The sequence below is a fragment of the Lissotriton vulgaris genome, chromosome 1_2 (assembly GCF_964263255.1).
Source record: "Lissotriton vulgaris chromosome 1_2, aLisVul1.2, whole genome shotgun sequence".
Lineage (NCBI taxonomy): Eukaryota > Metazoa > Chordata > Amphibia > Caudata > Salamandridae > Lissotriton > Lissotriton vulgaris.
The window spans coordinates 353,536,982-353,555,735 of record NC_141686.1 but is presented as its reverse complement, the minus strand read 5'-3'; the positions used below and the strand labels follow the sequence as shown (position 1 = coordinate 353,555,735).

The following is an 18,754-nucleotide window of genomic DNA, read 5'->3' as shown; positions in this document are numbered from 1 at the left end:
ATAAAACTGGTGTTCGGGATTAATTTGACGCATAGCTGCGTCGTTTAGCATGTTATGTTTAGATGCACTATTAATGCTACGCTTTCGTTTCTCTATTGTGTTGTCCATAACCGAATGTGCACAGATGCGCGGAGAGTGTGCTAATTGGTGTTCACAAATAAGCGATGTATTCAACAACTTTCGAAATACCAGTTATGGGGATGCCTTGAATCGTGAGTCTCCGGCTTGCGTTTGGAGACTTGAATATGTTAACACCAAAAGTGTCGCGGCATGACCAGCCAAAGGCGATTCGTGCATGGCTCGGATAGCGTCCGGGCTGCTGCTTAATGCCCGTTTAAAATACCCCGCCTGGAGTGCGCTTATGCCACCCCTAGCTCGGCACAGCAGACACTTTGATGTGGCCGGGGCGGTTCCGTGTGCATTGCACGGATGGCTTCTCACTCACGGGCCATGGGAGTGGGACTCCCTGATGGTCATGTGGCTGCAGTGAGTGTTACTGGGCTCACTGGTTGAGGCACCAAACGTTCACTAGTGATACGGCCTTGGAGGTGGGTATTTGTTTAGCCACTGGCTGGTGTGTTTAACTTTTGTCATAACACACTCTGCAGAGAGCTATGCGCAGTATGCATACACAAGGAGGCCGGGAGCAGAGCTTGCCGTCTTCTTTGGGTCTCGAAATAAATCTGAGTGATAGGAAAACTGCGACTGCTTGCGTTAAACGTGACCTCGATGTGATGGCGGTCGTTTTGGACTAAGGCTTGCACCAAGTGTGTGTGTGTAGTAGTGCTATGATGGTCTGCCACTGCTGCTGCTTAGTCGAGGTAGTATAGCATGCCTTTGGCTTTCTCTCTGTTGAAGTCCCTCTGGACAGACTTTTATTGCCTTATATGTCTATAGCGTTGAATACCATGGTGTAGACGCGTCGAGGCGCTTACTTAGGTTCAATCAAAAGAAACTGGTACTCATGTAATCGGCCTCAGAAGGATGACAGGCTGAATACACTGCAATCATCATCGAACTCTACTTTTGGGGGATGGGACTAGGCTTGCGCGTCATGCAGCTGAGCTATCATTCGGGCCAAATTTGTGATCTGCGTACCTGAAAGCGCATCGCGTGAAGCTGGTGATCACCTGATGTCATGTTCTATTGTTACCATTTGTATCTTGTGGGCGCCATTGATGTTTTGATGGCAGCTCCTGCCTGTTGTACATCTGCCAAAGCAAATATTTACTGCCGGGCACTCAAGTGCTCAACAGGACAGGGCTGGTGCGCCTTTTCTTCAGCTGCCTGCAGCATATTGGCACTGTGGCGAGGGCTCCTGACAACCTAAAATGGTGGACATGGTGGTTTCATCGGAGATCCGGAGCACTTGAGAAACAAGTGGTTTTGTGTCTTTGTTTCTTATTTAACTGTCTTTCTTCGTCTTCAGAGAAGTGCGTCTTGAACGGGTGATACTTTGCACACACACGAGGGGTAAAATGAAGCTCCTTTCCAGGTACACGGCATAGCATGATGCTAGTGTCTCGTTCGTTAAATCTCGCAGGATTTTAAAAATTGTTTGTAAAGAGTGCATGCAAAATGAGTTACCCGTGGCCGGCTCCTTTTGGAAGCCACTGATAAGTGAACAAGTTCGAACAGCACACTTTTCATGACAATTTGCGTGTTTTATGTATGACATTCGCATGCACTGTATTTCATTCTGCATGTATCTGGGCTCATAGAAGCGTTCAGTGAGTGACATGTGGCAGGAGAGAAGCACGTTGACAAGCAAAATGAAGTCACCTTGCCGCTGACTTGGCTGCCGTATTTTCCCTAGAAGCCTAGCGAACGTGGGGCTTTTCGGCACACCCCTTCGGGGCAATACTTGTGAGGCGGGCGGGCTACAGTGCTATGTCCGTAGTTTACCTTGTATAGATTGGGGAATTAGCCAGACATACATTGGCTGCGGTTGTTTTTTCACACAAAGAAGAACATGTGTGATGGTGTTAAAAGTTCATTCTTGCATCGCGAACTCCACCTGATCATTCTGTTTTCTTCGCATTTCTTCGCTTTAATGCAGTTCTTCAGCTGCCTGCGCGCTGCCCTCCATATTACTGTTCTGCTCTTTCGCCTTCTCTTGTTTCTCTCTCACTCATCTCCTCTCTCAGCCCCTGCTTGTCTCCCTGACACACACTGCTTTTTTATTACAGCTGTTCTGCCACGCTGGTTGTCGACCTCCCCTTCTCCCCCCCCCCCACTATTTCCTTTATTTTATTTATCCTGCATACCACGATTGCCAGATCAATATAGAACTTTGGGTGGAGGGGATCACAGTTGATGTTAGTTGATGGCTCTCTGGCGTGAGTTTGGGACGGCACAGACCATTCTGGTGCTTCAAAAAGGCCTGTTTCCGCGGAGGAGGAAGTGGGGGGCGGCGTGGGGGTTCACATCAGCAAGATCTTTGTGGTTACCATGATTCCTCTCTAAATCGGTGGCACTCCATGGGTTGTGGAAGCAGTTTGTGCTGAGATGTGGACCATGGTTGAGTGGTGTAGTGAGTAGTGAGTGCAGAGTAGTGAGTAGAGTAGTCAGTAGTGAGTAGAGTAGTGAGTAGAGTAGTGAGGTGAGTAGAGTAGTGAGTAAAGTAGTGAGTGCAGAGTAGTGAGTAGAGAAGTGAGTAGTGAGTCGTGAGTAGTGAGGAGTAGAGTAAGGAATAGTGAGTGGCGAGTAGTGAGTAGAGTAGTGAGTAGTGAGTGCAGAGTAGTGAGTAGTGAGTAGAGTAGTGAGTAGGTGAGTAGTGAGGAGTAGAGTAGTGAGTAGTGAGTGGCGAGTAGTGAGTAGAGTAGAGTAGTGAGTAGAGTAGAGTAGTGAGTAGTGAGTAGAGTAGTGAGTAGAGTAGTGAGTAGTGAGTAGAGTAGTGAGTAGAGTAGTGAGTAGTGAGTAGTGAGTAGAGCAGTGAGTAGTGAGTAGAGCAGTGAGTAGTGAGCAGTGAGTAGAGTAGTGAGTGCAGAGTAGTGAGTGCAGAGTAGTGAGGGCAGAGTAGTGAGGGCAGAGTAGGGAGGGCAGAGTAGGGAGGGCAGAGTAGGGAAGGCAGAGTAGGGAGTGCAGAGTAGTGAGTAGAGTAGTGAGTAGAATAGTGAGTAGAGTAGTGAGTAGTGAGTAGAGTAGTGAATAGAGTAGTGAGTAGAGTAGTGAGTAGTGAGTGCAGAGTAGTGAGTAGTGAGTGCAGAGTAGTGAGTAGTGAGTAGTGAGTGCAGAGTAGTGAGTAGAGTAGTGAGTAGTGAGTACAGTAGTGAGTGCAGAGTAGTGAGTAGAGTAGTGAGTAGAGTAGTGAGTAGTGAGTGCAGAGTAGTGAGTAGAGTAGTGAGTAGAGTAGTGAGTAGAGAGTGCAGAGTAGTGAGTAGAGAGTGCAGAGTAGTGAGTAGAGTAGTGAGTAGTGAGCAGAGTAGTGAGTAGTGGGTGCAGAGTAGTGAGTAGAGTAGTGAGTAGAGTAGTGAGTAGAGAGTAGTAAGTGCAGAGTAGTGAGTAGTGAGTAGAGTAGTGAGTAGAGTAGTGAGTACAGAGTAGTGAGTAGTGAGTGCAGAGTAGTGAGTGCAGAGTAGTGAGTAGAGTAGTGAGTAGAGTAGTGAGTAGAGTAGTGAGTAGAGTAGTGAGTAGAGTAGTGAGTAGGACATCACAGGCAGCAGCTGTGCAAGCTTCTTACACTCACAAGGAGACCACAGGCAGCTGAGGTGCAATCTTTTCCCACTCACAAGAACGACATCACAGGCAGCAGCAGTGCAAGCTTCTTACATTCACAAGGAGACCACAGGCAGCAGAGGTGCAAGCTTCTCACACTCACAAGAAGGACATCACAGGCAGTAACGGTGAACTATTCTCACACTCTCAAGGAGATCACTGGCAGTACACACCACATGAACACACTCCATAACACATAGCAACAATACATTGGCATTTACAATGCCATTAGCTCAAACTCAAATAAATCCGAGCCCGATTGCATTTCTAATGCTTGTTAGGATAGCTAGCGTCTTGTGTGCGACGAGGAATTATATAGGATATTAATATATTTATTAAATAGTAGAGTGTAACTATTGGAGATTATTAATTTGATGTTATTTAATTGCAGTTCGCATAGAAGTGTTACTCCAGAAGAAGCAACAGTGGGTGCCAAGCGGTGCAGAAGTGAACCCAGAAGCAAGGCAGTCTCTTCTCTGTCTCTGTCCCCTTCCCCTATCCCCTGTGGGGTTCATGCGAGAGCTTGTAACTAGAGGAATCGTGTGGAGGTCTGCAGGGGGAATTTGGAACTCGCATCATTCTGCTCCTGTGAGTGTACTGAGGACAGTGAGTATACAAGTAGGGCCTTGGCAGAGTGATGTGCCAAAGAAGTGAACTCACCCAAGCAGAATGGCGGAACGTTATGATTAGAAGAATCTGGGGAAAATTATAGAAGTAATACAGCAGGAGTTAATGGCGGTTAGAGAGGAGAATATGGCCCTAAAAACTGAAATTGAAGCCTCTAAGAGGAAAACCTTAGAATTGGCAGTCAAGTTGAAGAGTGAGGGTCCTGGGGCTAAATTTCACCATTCCACTTCTAGTTCAGCTACGACAAGTACCAGTGCAAACCTGAATCCAGGTAGTACAACACAAGTAGTGCATTCCTTTGCCCCGGTCATTTCCCTAGCTCCACCAGAACGTTTTAGAGGAGACCCCAAAAGGCTCAGATCTTCCTCACTCAACTGTGGTTTTAGACTCCTAGTATTGCACTGAACATTGCAGTCATGAAAAGGTGGAAAACAAGAAGGAGTCCAGCCTCCCAGTTGTGCGAGAACAAGCTAATGGTGTGTACGGTTCAAACTGCAAAACTCCCGGAAGAATATCAAGAATTCGCCGATGTGTTCAATGAAACAGAGGCAAAAAAACTACTGCCATACCGGTTTTATGACTGTAAAATTGATCTGGAACCAGGAGTTAATATATCGTGCATCAGAATTTACGCCCTCACTGAAAAGGAAAATCAGTATTTGAAGCACTATTTGCAAAACAAATTTGAAAATGGTTTCATCCAACCCTCACAGTCTCCAATCTCTTCGCCACTCTTTCATTCCCGAGAAGGATGGCGAATTAAGGACTTGTATTGACTTTCGCGCACTGAATAGAATAACTACTAAGAATCGTTATCCCTTACCTTTGACTTCAGTTTTACTGGATCAACTGAAAGGTGCAAAATTTTTTAGGAAATTAGATTTGTGGGGTGTGTACCACCTTATCAGCGTGCGTGAAGGAGACGAGTGGAAAACGGCCTTCAGAACCAAATATGGATTATTTGAATATCAGGTAGTGCTATATGGTCTCTGCAACACCCCGCGGCATTCCAATACTTTATCAACGACGTGTTAAAGGGATTTATTGATCAATGTGCAATTGTAAAAAATTTACGATATTTTGATTTATTCATCTACCGAAGAGGAGCATCAGTTACAGGTCAAAAGAATTTTACAGCGTCTAAGAGAAAACAGTTTGTACGCAAAGTTATAGAAATGGGCCTTTGGAGTAAGATCAGTGGATTTCTTAGGATTCATCGTCGCTCCAGAGGGTCAGACTATGGACAAGAAAAAGGATTGAAGTGGTACTTGAATGGTCTCCTCAAGCAACTGTGAAGGAAGTACTAATCTTTACTGGCTTTGCCAATTTCTACAGGAGGTTCATTAAGGATTTTTCTCAGAAGGTCATACCAATCACCAGACTTTAAAAAAAGAGAACTCCTTTCCAATGGACTACTAGGGCAGAAGAAGCATTTCAGTCTTGCAAGGAAAGCTTCACCTCAGCACCAGTGTTACATGCTGATCCAAGTCAACAATTTTACGTAGAAACTGATGCTTCAGAGAAAGCTATCAGAGGAGTCTTGTCACAGCGGCATAAAGATACCAGACAGTTGCATCCAATAGCATATCATTCTAGGAAACTACTTCCGGCAGCAATCAACTACACTATTACGGAAAAAGAATTATTGTCCATCAAGGATGCCTTTCAGGAGTGGAGACACAATCTTTTAGGGGCAAATCATGTAGTGACAGTATTTACGGACCACAGGAATTTGCAATTTTTGAAATCAGCCAGAACCATGGCTCCTCGACAACTACCATGGTCCCTATACTTTGCTGACTACGACTTTGTCATCACCAATCGACCAGGCAAGAATAATGGAAAGGCGGATGCCTTATCCAGAATTGATACTGAAGTGAAAAAAACTTGTTTGCACGAGCTGCAAATCATTCCTGAAACCAAAATAATTGGGGCCACTGAAGGAATTAATAGAAGAAAAGATCAGGAAAGAAATTACGCTTGAGGAAATACGAAAATGGGTTGAAGAAGGTCCTGGGAGAGAGATTCGCCAGCGATTGCCTTACCACGCAGACACATTGTATTGGCCAACTTGTGAACTCCAAAAGCAAGCTTTGTTTGACTGCCATGACAGTCCCTTGGCCGGTCATTCTGAAATTCCTCATACGGAAGAATTACTTAAGAGACAATTTTGGTGGCCCAGCTTGACAAAAGATGTTCAACAATATGTAGTAGGATGCAAGACTTGTGCACGAGGAAAGTCGGATCGGCAAGCCCCTCACGGGCTGTAATAACCCTTACCCACTCCTCCTCACCCATGGCACACGGTCACCATGGTTCTGATAGTGGATTTGCCCTCCAGTCAGGGATACAGTTCAATATTGATAATGGTGGAAGCTTTCTCTAAGATGGCTCACTTTGTCGCCTTAAAGGGAAACCCAAATGCCAAACAGTTAGCCATGCAGTTCAATCAGGATTTGTTTAAGATTAATGGAATCCCTAAGATTCTGATTACTGATCAAGGATCTCAATTCTTGTCCCATTATTGGAAGGCCTTTACTAGAAAGCAGGGCATAGAAATTAGGTATTCCACAAGTTTTCACCCACAAACTGATGGTCAGACAGGGAGAATCAATCAGGAATTAGAAAAATACTTACGGTTGTTTCTGTTAGATCAGGAAGGTGATTGGCCAGATCTCGTTTGGGCAGCTGAATTCGCACACAACAATGCTAAAAATGCTTCCACAGGGTTTTCCCCTTTCTATTTAAATTATGGGCGGCACCTAAACTTTTCTGTAGCATTTCAAGAGGTGATGGTGCCTGCCGTACAAGATCTAGTTCAACATCTATCAAAAGTTCAAGAATCAGCAACTAGAAATTTGGCTCTAGTGAAAGAACATTACAGATTAAGTGCGACTAAGAAGAAGAGACCAGGGGAAAATTTGCAGGAGAGAGATATGGTGAGGTTGAGCACTAAGAATCTGAGGCTCAGAGGAAATAGAAAATGTCAGCCCTGTTTTGTAGGTCCATACTCAGTGGATCAGTAAATAAATCCCCTGACTAACAGGCTAAAACTCCCTTCGCAGGTCAAAATACAGCCCGTCTTTAATGTGTCTCTGTTTAAAAAGGTGTCACCATATTTTATGGAAACACAACCTCCAAAAGCATTGTTGATTGAAGGCAAGGAAGAATATGAGGTCAAAAAGGATTCTAGATTCAGAAATTGTTAGAGAAAAGACATTATTTGATCAATTGGAAAAGCTATGGACTAGAGGAAAGATCTTGGGAGGAGAGATCTGACGTTCATGCTCCTAGATTAATACGAGCCTTTCATCATCAGTATCCTCACAAACCCAAGCTAGGAGGTGTGGCCTTGCAGAGGGGTACTGTCAAGGCTCCGCGTCCGACTGCCTGTGCGCCAGACTGTGTAGCCGTATTCTATTGCAGTCGGATCGGGGGACACAGATTGGGCTATGCTTTGTCTGATTTGAACGCGCCCCCTGCAGTGATCAGAGAGAGATCACTGCAGTCACGCGTTAAAGACTCGGAAGTTGCCGGTCACAGCCTATAAAGGCGCGAGAACAGCCGCTCAGCAGTGAAGTGCATTGGCAGCGTTCGAAGCTGCGCACTTCAACAACGGTTTGATTGAGAAAGAGAGCTCAGGAATTTTCTTAGGTAGTCAGGGTTTAGTGTAGCTCAAGTTCATTTGTAGAATCAGTTTTAGGGTAGCTAGCGTCTCATGTGGGACGATGAGCTAGATAGGATATTAATAAATTTATTAAATAGGAGTAGAATGTAAATATTGGAGAAATTTGTTCATAGCAAATCAGTTACACTCACCTGTTCACCTCACGGAGGTCTGCATCAAGGAGTAGAATCCAGTCTTTATAACTGCAAGTACCTGAAAGAAAAAATATACAGTTTTAGTTATAAGAAATATTTGGAGACTGTCTGAAATTTCAATTTGGAGCATGGTCCCGGATACCGCTGAAGTTATAAGTTAAAGGTACAAAAAGACTCATTGAAGAGAGGCTAAGCCTTAACAAAGGTGGTATAAGTGAATGTATTCAATAAGAGAGTAAAATAGTGTAAAAGAATAAGTTAGAGAAGCTCATTAATTTGATGTTATTTAATTGCAGTTTGCATAGAAGTGTTACTGCAGATTAGCAACAGTGGGTGCCGGGAGGTGCAAAAGTGAACCCAGATGCAAGGCAGTCTCTTCTCTGTCCCCTTTCCCTTCGGGGTTCATGCGAGAGCTTGTAACTAGAAGACGTGTGTGGAGGTCTGCAGGGGGAAAAGAGAACTCACATCATTCTGCTACTGTGAGTGAACTGAGGACAGTGAGTGTACAAGTAGGGCCTTGACAGAGGTGGACGTCAAATATGTGAGAAGTTGCCTGGTATATAATGCTCACTAATTCTTAGTGATCACTTTGTACCATGCCAAGCAACCCTTATGAGGATTGGTTGTAATTCAACCTTGTAGACCAGTTATCCTAGTGGTAACGTGGACAAAGCAGTCTTAGGCTAAACTCTGAAAGGCATGTGAAGCCAGCTGTAATACCATACACAACCCCCTTGAATACCAAATGAAAGGGACACCACACAGATATATATTGAAAATATATATTGATTTATTAACTATAAAATCCCCTGGATTCTTTATGAGCACAGAAGCACAAGCGTTAAATCACAAGACAGTTTAAAATACACAAAAGTTGCACAATATGGATGAGCCCTAGGGGCCACCTAAACCATATACTAAGAAAGTGGTATAAGAGATACCAATCGGAATGGCAACAGGCCTAGGGCCTTGGGAATCGCTGGAGCTATTCGAGACTATCAATGATTAAGTCGGGAAAGGCCTGCGGGACTCGGGTGCAATGTTCAAAGTGCACGCACTTTCCAATGTAAAGACTATGGTGCGTAAAAAGTACAAAGTTAAAGAGTTAGGAACCTTCCGAGTGACCTAGAATGCTGAAACTTAAGACACAGGCCCTTGAGATGTGTACCAGTGTAGGAACACCGGCGGAGCTGAGTTACCTCACCCACAGGAAGCGGGTGCACAGGGTCGAAGTAGTGTCGTCGCGTCGCTGGTCGATGGTGCTTGGTGCTTGGAGCTGAAGATGCTGCAGGCGGCTCGATGTGAAGAGTTCCGGTGGATCCAAGGGTGGATCTGAAGTGGTGAAGACCTGAAAGCAGAGGGGACAATGTTCAAAGTCACTAGCCAGTGACTACCGTGGAACCAGATTGGAACCAGGCGATGTCGGGTGCAAACAGGCGTTGTCGGGTAGCTTCTCTCTGCAGCCACGTGGACACCGGGGGGTCGAGGACGTCCAGGAGTCGGTCACGAGCTGTCCCACGCAGGCTTCTCACTGTTGGCGGTGTCGGCGACCTGATCGGAGCAAACAGGCTTTGGCTAATGCAAGCCGCGCAGGAATTGAAAGATGCTTAACACTCGGACCAGCAAGGTCAGAGCGAGTGCTCCTTTTCACAGGAGCTTGGGTAGGTCTGGAGCAACCAGACCTGCTGTGTAGTTAGTCGGATTCGTCGCCAAGATGGCCGCTGACCACGTGGCTAGTGGCCGGGATGGCGCGTCGAGTGGCACAATGCAAAAGGGCCCCACGCAGATCGTGGAGATGCTGGGGGGCTGATCTTCGGTGCAAGGGCTGCTCGATGGTGGGGGTTCTCAGTCCCCAAAGCACAACATCGAGGATACCTCAGAAGCTGCGCAGTCAGCTTTTCGAGTGTCTTCCAAGAGGTCCGGTCCCACGTCACTCGGTGCCTCCACCGGTCCCTTCTTTGCAGGGACTGAGGATCGGGCTCTGAGAGGTCTGGGAGTCTGGTTCTTGTCGGGCTCTGGGCTCGGGCTCCGGCGGGAGGCGGCGGCAAAGCAAACGTCGAGTTGCTGGTTGGTGCCTGTGTTCACAGGGTGGCCACTCCTAGGCCACAAGGGAGATTCTCTTCAGTCTTCTGAGCAGCAGAATGTCGAAGTCCAGTCTTCTTCTTTGTTTAAAGTTGATTCAGGATGATCTGCTGTGCAATGGCACTGCTCCCACTCTTATTCCCAATCTGAGGGGTGGATCACCTACTAGGTCCCTCCTCTGGGAGGAACCAGGAAGGGGGGCGGTTACACCCCCTTTCCTTTGTCCAGCTCCTCGCCAGCCCTGGGTCTGGAAAGTCCCAGGACCGGTTTGGACTGGCCTATGCACGGGGACACCTTGTGTGCCCCGGGCATGTCTGATTCTATTCAGCCCTGTCCTATCCAATACACAAAACCCTGTCTGGGGTGGTGCTCGCACCTCCCCAGGCAGGAAACCCTTTGTCCAGGCCACCATCTGCCGAGTTTCGGTCAGCAGCAGGAGGCCAGACTCGTGCCTGTGGTGGCAGCATCCATTTTGTGATGCTGAGGCTCTGGTTAACTTTAACCGGGGTTAAGGCTACACACATGTCGTGTCCCTCTAGAAGGGTGGAATGCTATCCCCGTCGACAGAACTGTCGAGGGGATAGTATTCCAATTCGTATGACACCTTACTCGACATGTTTTGATAAAGCCAAACCAAAGATAGCATTTAACCACGAGGATTATAATGCACTTAAGAGTATATGGTATGGCAATATCCCGGAACAGCTTAGGGAGTGGTTCCCGACAGCTGCAGACAGGCTCAGCTCATGCTAGAGCACCATCTCACATATTTCCAAGCACTCTGCCTCTAGGATTGATGAGGCCTTCCATAGGAGTGGCTGATAGGAACATATGTGTCCAGTTTAGGGTTAGGCACAGACATACTGTACCTAAGTAAGAGGTGATTACACCAACTTACCCCAGCTGAGTGATCAGCCAGTTGTGTCAAATATGGAGGCCAGGCCAGGGGTGGCACAATACATGCTGCAGCCCCTGGTAGGCCTTGGAAACACCTATGCCCTGGGTACCTAGGGTACACTACTACAGGGGCTAATAAGGTGAACCAGTTCCAATTCGTAATGCACCTAAAGTGCATTGGCAGTAATTTTGAGAGAGAACAGCAGGCTGTGGGTCTGATTAGCAGACCCACAGCCACATTAAGTCATAAACCAGTGAAGCAAAAAGCAAAACTTTGGGGTGACCATAGGATAGCAGACCCTACTCTCCTACACAACCCCCCCCAAACGCAGGGACATTAGACTAACCTTGACCAGTTGTGTCTTCATGTTCGAAGTGGAAGTACCTGGAGAGACCATCTGCGTTGCCATGGTCAGTCCCTGGGCGGTGCTCCACTGTAAAGTCCATCCCCTGTAGGGAAATGGACCACCTGAGTAGTTTGGGGTTTTCACCCTTCATCTGATTAAGCCATAAGAGTGGCTTATGGTCGGTCTGAATCTTGAAGTGAGTGCCAAATAAGTATGGTCTCAACTTCTTCAGGGCCCACACCACAGCAAAGGCCTCCCTCTCTATAGCTGACCAACGTTTCTCTCTGGGGGTCAGCCTTCTGCTAATAAAAGCAATGGGCTGGTCCTGGCCATCTACATTAAGCTGTGAAAGCACTGCTCCCACTCCCAACTCAGAAGCATCTGTTTGGACAATGAACTCTCTTGAGTGGTCAGGACTCTTCAGAATAGGTGCAGAGCACATGGCCTTCTTCAGGTCATCAAAGGCCTTTTGACAGACTTCTGTCCACTGAACCTTTTTGGGCATCTTTTTAGATGTCAGATCATTAAGAGGAGTCACAATGGACCCATAGTTCTTAACAAACTTCCTGTAGTACCCAGTCAGGCCCAAGAAAGCTCTGACCTGAGTCTGGGTAGTTGGAGGGGACCAGTCCTTGATGGTCTGGATCTTACTCTCCAGTGGTTGAACTTGGCCTCCACCTACAAGGTGGCCCAGGTATACAACCTTGCTCTGCCCTATCTGGCACTTTGTTGCCTTGATAGTGAGGCCTGCCTTTTGCAGAGCCTCAAGCACTTCCTTCAGGTGGACCAGGTGATCCTCCCAGGTGGAGCTAAAGACAGCAATATCATCCAGATAAGCTGCACAAAAGTCATCCAACCCAGTGAGGACTTGATTCACCAACCTTTGGAAGGTGGCAGGTGCATTTTTCAAACCAAAGGGCATTGCCACAAACTGATAATGCTCACTAGGGATAGAAAATGCTGTCTTGGCTTTAGACTCCTCAGCTAACCTGATTTGCCAGTAGCCAGCTGTCAAGTCAAATGTGCTCAAATATTTGGCAGAAGCCAACTTGTCAATGAGCTCATCTGCCCTTGGAATAGGGTGTGCATCTGTCCTGGTGACAGCATTGAGTCCTCTGTAATCCACACAGAACCTCATCTCTCTCTTGCCATCTTTGGTGTGAGGTTTGGGGACCAGAACCACTGGGCTAGCCCAGGGGCTCTCTGAAGGCTCAATAACACCTAATTCCAGCATCTTTTGCACCTCAGTCTTTATACAGTCCCTGACGTGGTCAGGTTGCCTGTAAATCTTGCTCTTTACAGGAAGACTGTCACCAGTGTCCACCACATGTGTACACCAGTTAGTCTGACTGGGTGTCAATGAGAACATATGCCTGTATGCCTGTAGAACTTGTCTGCAGTCATGTTGCTGATGTTCAGTGAGGCTTCCACCTAAGGCCACACCATCAACTGAGCCATCCTCAGGGTTCTGAGTGAGCAGGTCTGGGAGAGGGTCACTCTCTTCCTCCTGTCCCTCATCTGTAGCCATGAGCAAGCCCATGTCTTCCCTGCTGACATATGCCTTCAATCTGTTGACATGGAGCACCCTGTGGGGGCTCCTGGGAGTTCCTAGGTCCACCAAGTAGGTAACCTCTCCCTTCTTCTCCAGAATTGTATGGGGTCCAGACCATTTGTCTTGGAGTGCTGCTGGGGCCACTGGCTCAAACACCCATACCTTCTGTCCAGGCTGAAACTCAACAAGGACAGCCTTTTGGTCATGCCAAGCTTTCTGTAATTCTTGGCTAGCCTCAAGGTTTTTGGATGCCTTTTCCATGTACTCTGCCATCCTGGAGCGGAGACCAAGTACATAGTCCACTATGTCTTGCTTAGGCTTTTTGAGAGGTAACTCCCATCCTTCCTTCACCAGACACAGGGGTCCTCTTACAGGGTGCCCAAACAACAATTCAAAGGGGCTGAAACCAACCCCCTTTTGAGGGACCTCTCTGTAAGCAAACAAAAGGCAGGGCAGTAGGATGTCCCATCTTCGCCTGAGCTTTTCAGGTAATCCTTTAATCATGCCCTTTAGGGTCTTGTTAAATCTCTCAACAAGCCCATTGCATTGTGGATGATAAGGAGTGGTGAACTTGTAGTTAACACCACATTCCTTCCACATTGCTGTCAAATATCCTGACATGAAGTTGGCACCTCTATCAGATATTACCTCCTTAGGAAACCCCACTCTGGAGAAAACTCCAAGTAAGGCCCTGGCCACAACAGGAGCTGTTGTGGTCCTAAGTGGAATTGCCTCTGGGTACCTGGTGGCATGATCCACTACCACCAGTATGAATCTGTGCCCAGATGCTGTAGGGGGATCCATTGGACCTACAATATCAATCCCCACTCTTTCAAAGGGAACCCCCACCACAGGTAGTGGTATAAGAGGGGCCTTTGTTGTTCCACCTGCTTTACCACTGGCTTGGCAGGTTTCACAGGAGCGACAAAACTCATTGGTGTCTTCAGACATGTGAGGCCAGTGAAAGTGAGGGACAAGCCTGTCCCAGGTCTTATTCAGGCCTAAGTGTCCTGCTAGAGGAATATCATGGGCTAAGGTGAGAAGGAAACCCCTAAATTGCAGAGGTATAACCAACCTCCTGGTTGCACCAGGCTTGAGGTCTCTACCCTCAGTGTAAAGGAGTCCTTCATCCCAATAAACTTTATGGGCACCTTGAGCATTCCCAGCAGCCTCAGCCTGCTGTCTCAGGGGTTCAAGAGAAGGACAGGTTAACTGAGCCTGCCCCAAGTCTGCCCTAGAAGGTCCCCCTGTCCCCAGAAACTCAACCTGACCAGGTTCAAGTTCTTCAGAGACAGTTCCTTCAGGGGTCTCAAGACCAGCTTCCTGTGAAGCTTGATCCTCACTTGCAGGCAGTTGGGAAGGCACAGCCTTAACCCTCCTGTTCTTCTTCTTGGAAGGTGCTTGGTCCATTGTTCCAGGATCCAAGACCTGAGGTTCAGAGAGGCACTTTTTGGCCTGTGACCTGGTCACAGCAAGGACATGTGATGATATCCCTAACATCTCTGCATGAGTCCTGTACTCAACTTCTGACCATAGAGAGTTCTCCAGGTCATTGCCCAACAAACATTCTACTGGGAGATCAGCACTAACCACAACTCTTTTTAGGCCAGTTACCCCTCCCCAGGAAAAGTTAACAAGTGCCACACTATGTGTAGTAGTGACATTGCTGGCATTGGTCACCAGGTAATTATCACCTGGCATGTATTGTCCAGGGTCCACAAAGTTAGGTGTCACCATAGTGACACTGGCACATGTGTCCCTGTAAGCTTGAGCCACTTTGTTATTAATCAAAGGCGTCTGTCTGTATTTGCCCAGGTTACTGGGGCTTATGTCAGGGGTCAAATCTATGTCCCCTTCACAAATCAGAACAGCCTGAGTAAGGGTTCTGACTAGGTCAGAATCTCCTTCAGTTCCCAAGGTGATACCCACTACCCCCTTGGTTTGTGGACCAGCACTGCTAGCTGTACTAGTGGGTGCAGTTGCCTTAGGGGCTGCAGTGCTGGGGGCCCCACCCTTTTTACACTCACTTGTCCAGTGAGAGGTGTTTTTACAAGTTTTACACCAGGGTTTCTTCTGACCTTCTTTCTTCTTCTTCTTGGAAGTTTGGGACCCACCCTCTGCATCAGTTTGGGGCCCTGTTGAAGACTTCTGGCCTTTAGCTTTCTGCTCCCCACCCTTCTGGTCTGTTTTCTTCTGGTCACCACCCTGGTTCTGGTTCTGGTTCTTTTGCTTAACTCTGGTTCTTACCCATTTATCTGCCCTCTTTCCCAATTCTTGGGGAGAGGTCAAATCTGAGTCAACCAAATGTTGATGCAACTACTGGTTCTGACAATTATTTAAAATGTGTTCTCTCATCAGCAAATTATACAATCCTTCATAGTCTGTAACCTTGCTTCCCAGCAACCATCCCTCCAGAGCCTTAGTGGCACACTCAACAAATTCAGACCAGTCCTGAGTCTGTGTCTTCTGGGTATCTCTGAACATTAACCTGTACTGTTCAGTGGTTAAGCCTAACCCATCAATCAGAGCACTCTTCAGGACCAGGTAGTTTCTAGAATCCCCATCACTAACTGTGAGGAGTCTGTCTCGGCCTCTACCTTCAAAGGAGAGCCACAAGATTGCTGCCCACTGCTCCTGAGGGATCTGCTGTACTCTGCAGACTCTCTCCATTGCAGTGATCCATTTATGGATATCATCCCCAGCTTTGTAGGGGGGCACAATTTTACTCAGGTTTCTATTATCAAAAGACCTGTCTTTATCCTTGTGGATATTGCTGCCACCAGTGGGTTATATTACCCTACTCTCTCTAGGCTGTCTTGCTCTAGCAAGTCTCTCTTGGACCAGGGCAACCTCTAGTTCTCGCTTCTGGATCCTAAGCTCAGCCTCTCTCATTTTGGCCTCATGTTCCCTTCTCTGAGGGCTAGTCATCTCCCTTCTGGAGTGACCATGAGAGCCTCTAGAAGCATGGGAGTTGTCAGAGTCACCTGAGTGAGTCCTTCTCCTTCTAGGCTTCTGGTTAAGTCCACCTGGGGGTCTGAATGGGTTGTTACCAGATTCATTCCCAAGTTGGCTTAAGTTAGCCTGGTTCAGTCTACTGACCAGCACCTGACTATTTCTGTCATCATCTGACTCACTGCTTCCCCCCTCTTCCTCTTCTTCCTCTTCCTCTTCATCTACCGGAGGAGCTCCAGTGATGGGGGCTTCCTCATCTACCAGGATGATAGGACCAGGGGTGTCTACAGTGTCATCCTCTGAAGGATGGCCTCCTTCAGCATCCCCTGTGGGGTTTGCCTTAGAGGGCTTTAGAGTCTCAGACTGGTCTAAGAGCTCTCTTAGGTGGTCTGTAGTAGGGGAAGGCCCTGTCTTCAGACCCCTTAAGACACAAAGCTGTCTTAATTCCTTAAAGGAAAAAATAGCAAATTTGGATGGTGCCCTTGGAGGGTCACTCTCAACAGGGATGTTCCCAGTGGAACCCTCTGCTCCAGACATTGCTCTAGTGTGGGTGGATGTGTTGCAATCTACCTACACTGGTGTTAACCTACTAAACCTATCTAGTAGTTGTAGCTAGGGTGTGCTACTCCCTTTGCTCTACAACAACTAAGTTCAGTAGAACTTAAGTATACTAGTCTTGTTTTATATGTACCTAGCAGGTACCTGTATGATCTTTCAAATGATAATCTCAAAGATTGTAATGGTAAAACAACAGCAAGCTCAGATCCCAATCCGCTGCTCACCAATGTGAGAAGTTGGCCTGGTATATAATGCTCACTAATTCTTAGTGATCACTTTGTACCATGCCAAGCAACCCTTATGATGATTGGTTGTAATTCAACCTTGTAGACCAGTTATCCTAGTGGTAACGTGGACAACGCAGTCTTAGGCTAAACTCTGAAAGGCATGTGAAGCCAGCTGTAATACCATACACAACCCCCTTGAATACCAAGTGAAAGGGACACCACACAGATATATATTGAAAATATATATTGTTTTATTAACTATAAAATCCCCTGGACTCTTTATGAGCACAGAAGCACAAGCGTTAAATCACAAGACAGTTTAAAATACACAAAAGTTGCACAATATGGATGAGCCCTAGGGGCCACCTAAACCATATATAAGAAAGTGGTATAAGAGATACCAATCGGAATGGCAACAGGCCTAGGGCCTTGGGAATCGCTGGAGCTATTCGAGACTATCAATGATTAAGTCGGGAAAGGCCCGCGGGACTCGGGTGCAATGTTCAAAGTGCACGCACTTTCCAATGTAAAGTCTATGGTGCGTAAAAAGTACAAAGTTAAAGAGTTAGGAACCTTCCGAGTGACCTAGAACGCTGAAACTTAAGACACAGGCCCTTGAGATGTGTACCAGTGTAGGAACACCGGCGGAGCTGAGTTACCTCACCCACAGGAAGCGGGTGCACAGGGTCGAAGTAGTGTCGCGTTTCGTCACGCTGGTCGATGGTGCTTGGAGCTGAAGATGCTGCAGGCGGCTCGATGTGAAGAGTTCCGGTGGATCCAAGGGTGGATCTGAAGTGGTGAAGACCTGAAAGCAGAGGGGACAATGTTCAAAGTCACTAGCCAGTGACTACCGTGGAACCAGATTGGAACCAGGCGATGTCGGGTGCAAACAGGCGTTGTCGGGTAGCTTCTCTCTGCAGCCACGTGGACACCGGGGGTCGAGGACGTCCAGGAGTCGGTTACGAGCTGTCCCACGCAGGCTTCTCGCTGTTGGCGGTGTCGGCGACCTGATCGGAGCAAACAGGTCTTGGCTAATGCAAGCCATGCAGGAATTGAAAGATGCTTAACACTCGGACCAGCAAGGTCAGAGCGAGTGCTCCTTTTCACAGGAGCTTGGGTAGGTCTGGAGCAACCAGACCTGCTGTGTAGTTAGTCGGATTCGTCGCCAAGATGGCCACTGACCACGTGGCTAGTGGCCGGGATGGCGCGTCAAGTGGCACAATGCAAAAGGGCCCCACACAGATCGTGGAGATGCTGGGGGGCTGATCTTCGGTGCAAGGGCTGCTCGATGGTGGGGGTTCTCAGTCCCCAAAGCACAACGTTGAGGATACCTCAGAAGCTGCGCAGTCAGCTTTTCGAGTGTCTTCCAAGAGGTCCGGTCCCACGTCACTCGGTGCCTCCACGGGTCCCTTCTTTGCAGGGACTGTGGATCGGGCTCTGAGAGGTCTGGGAGTCTGGTTCTTGTCGGGCTCTGGGCTCGGGCTCCGGCGGCGGCAAAGCAGACGTCGAGTTGCTGGTTGGTGCCTGTGTTCACAGGGTGGCCACTCCTAGGCCACAAGGGAGATTCTCTTCAGTCTTCTGAGCAGCAGAATGTCGAAGTCCAGTCTTCTTCTTTGTTTAAAGTTGATTCAGGATGATCTGCTGTGCAATGGCACTGCTCCCACTCTTATTCCCAATCTGAGGGGTGGATCACCTACTAGGTCCCTCCTCTGGGAGGAACCAGGAAGGGGGGCGGTTACACCCCCTTTCCTTTGTCCAGCTCCTCACCAGCCCTGGGTCTGGAAAGTCCCAGGACCGGTTTGGACTGGCCTATGCACGGGGACACCTTGTGTGCCCCGGGCATGTCTGATTCTATTCAGCCCTGTCTTATCCAATACACAAAACCCTGTCTGGGGTGGTGCTCGCACCTCCCCAGGCAGGAAACCCTTTGTCCAAGCCACCATCTGCCGAGTTTCCGTCAGCAGCAGGAGGCC

General features: G+C 47.7%; 2 protein-coding genes across 5 annotated transcripts in view; one reads left to right on the top strand and one right to left on the bottom strand.

Annotated features, from left to right (window-relative positions):
• The window catches only part of LOC147736795 (uncharacterized), a 119,927-nt gene that overhangs the window by 19,480 nt on the left and 81,693 nt on the right, over positions 1 to 18,754 (top strand). The gene's annotated exons all lie outside the window — the stretch shown is intronic.
• Positions 1 to 18,754, bottom strand: part of LOC147736796 (uncharacterized) — a 104,051-nt gene that overhangs the window by 55,125 nt on the left and 30,172 nt on the right. For all 4 annotated transcript variants that reach the window (XR_015307579.1, XM_086953479.1, XM_086953478.1 and 1 more), the window contains exon 2: positions 8,164 to 8,224. The gene's annotated coding sequence lies outside the window, so the exon portion shown is untranslated. The remainder of the gene's footprint in view (positions 1 to 8,163; positions 8,225 to 18,754) is intronic.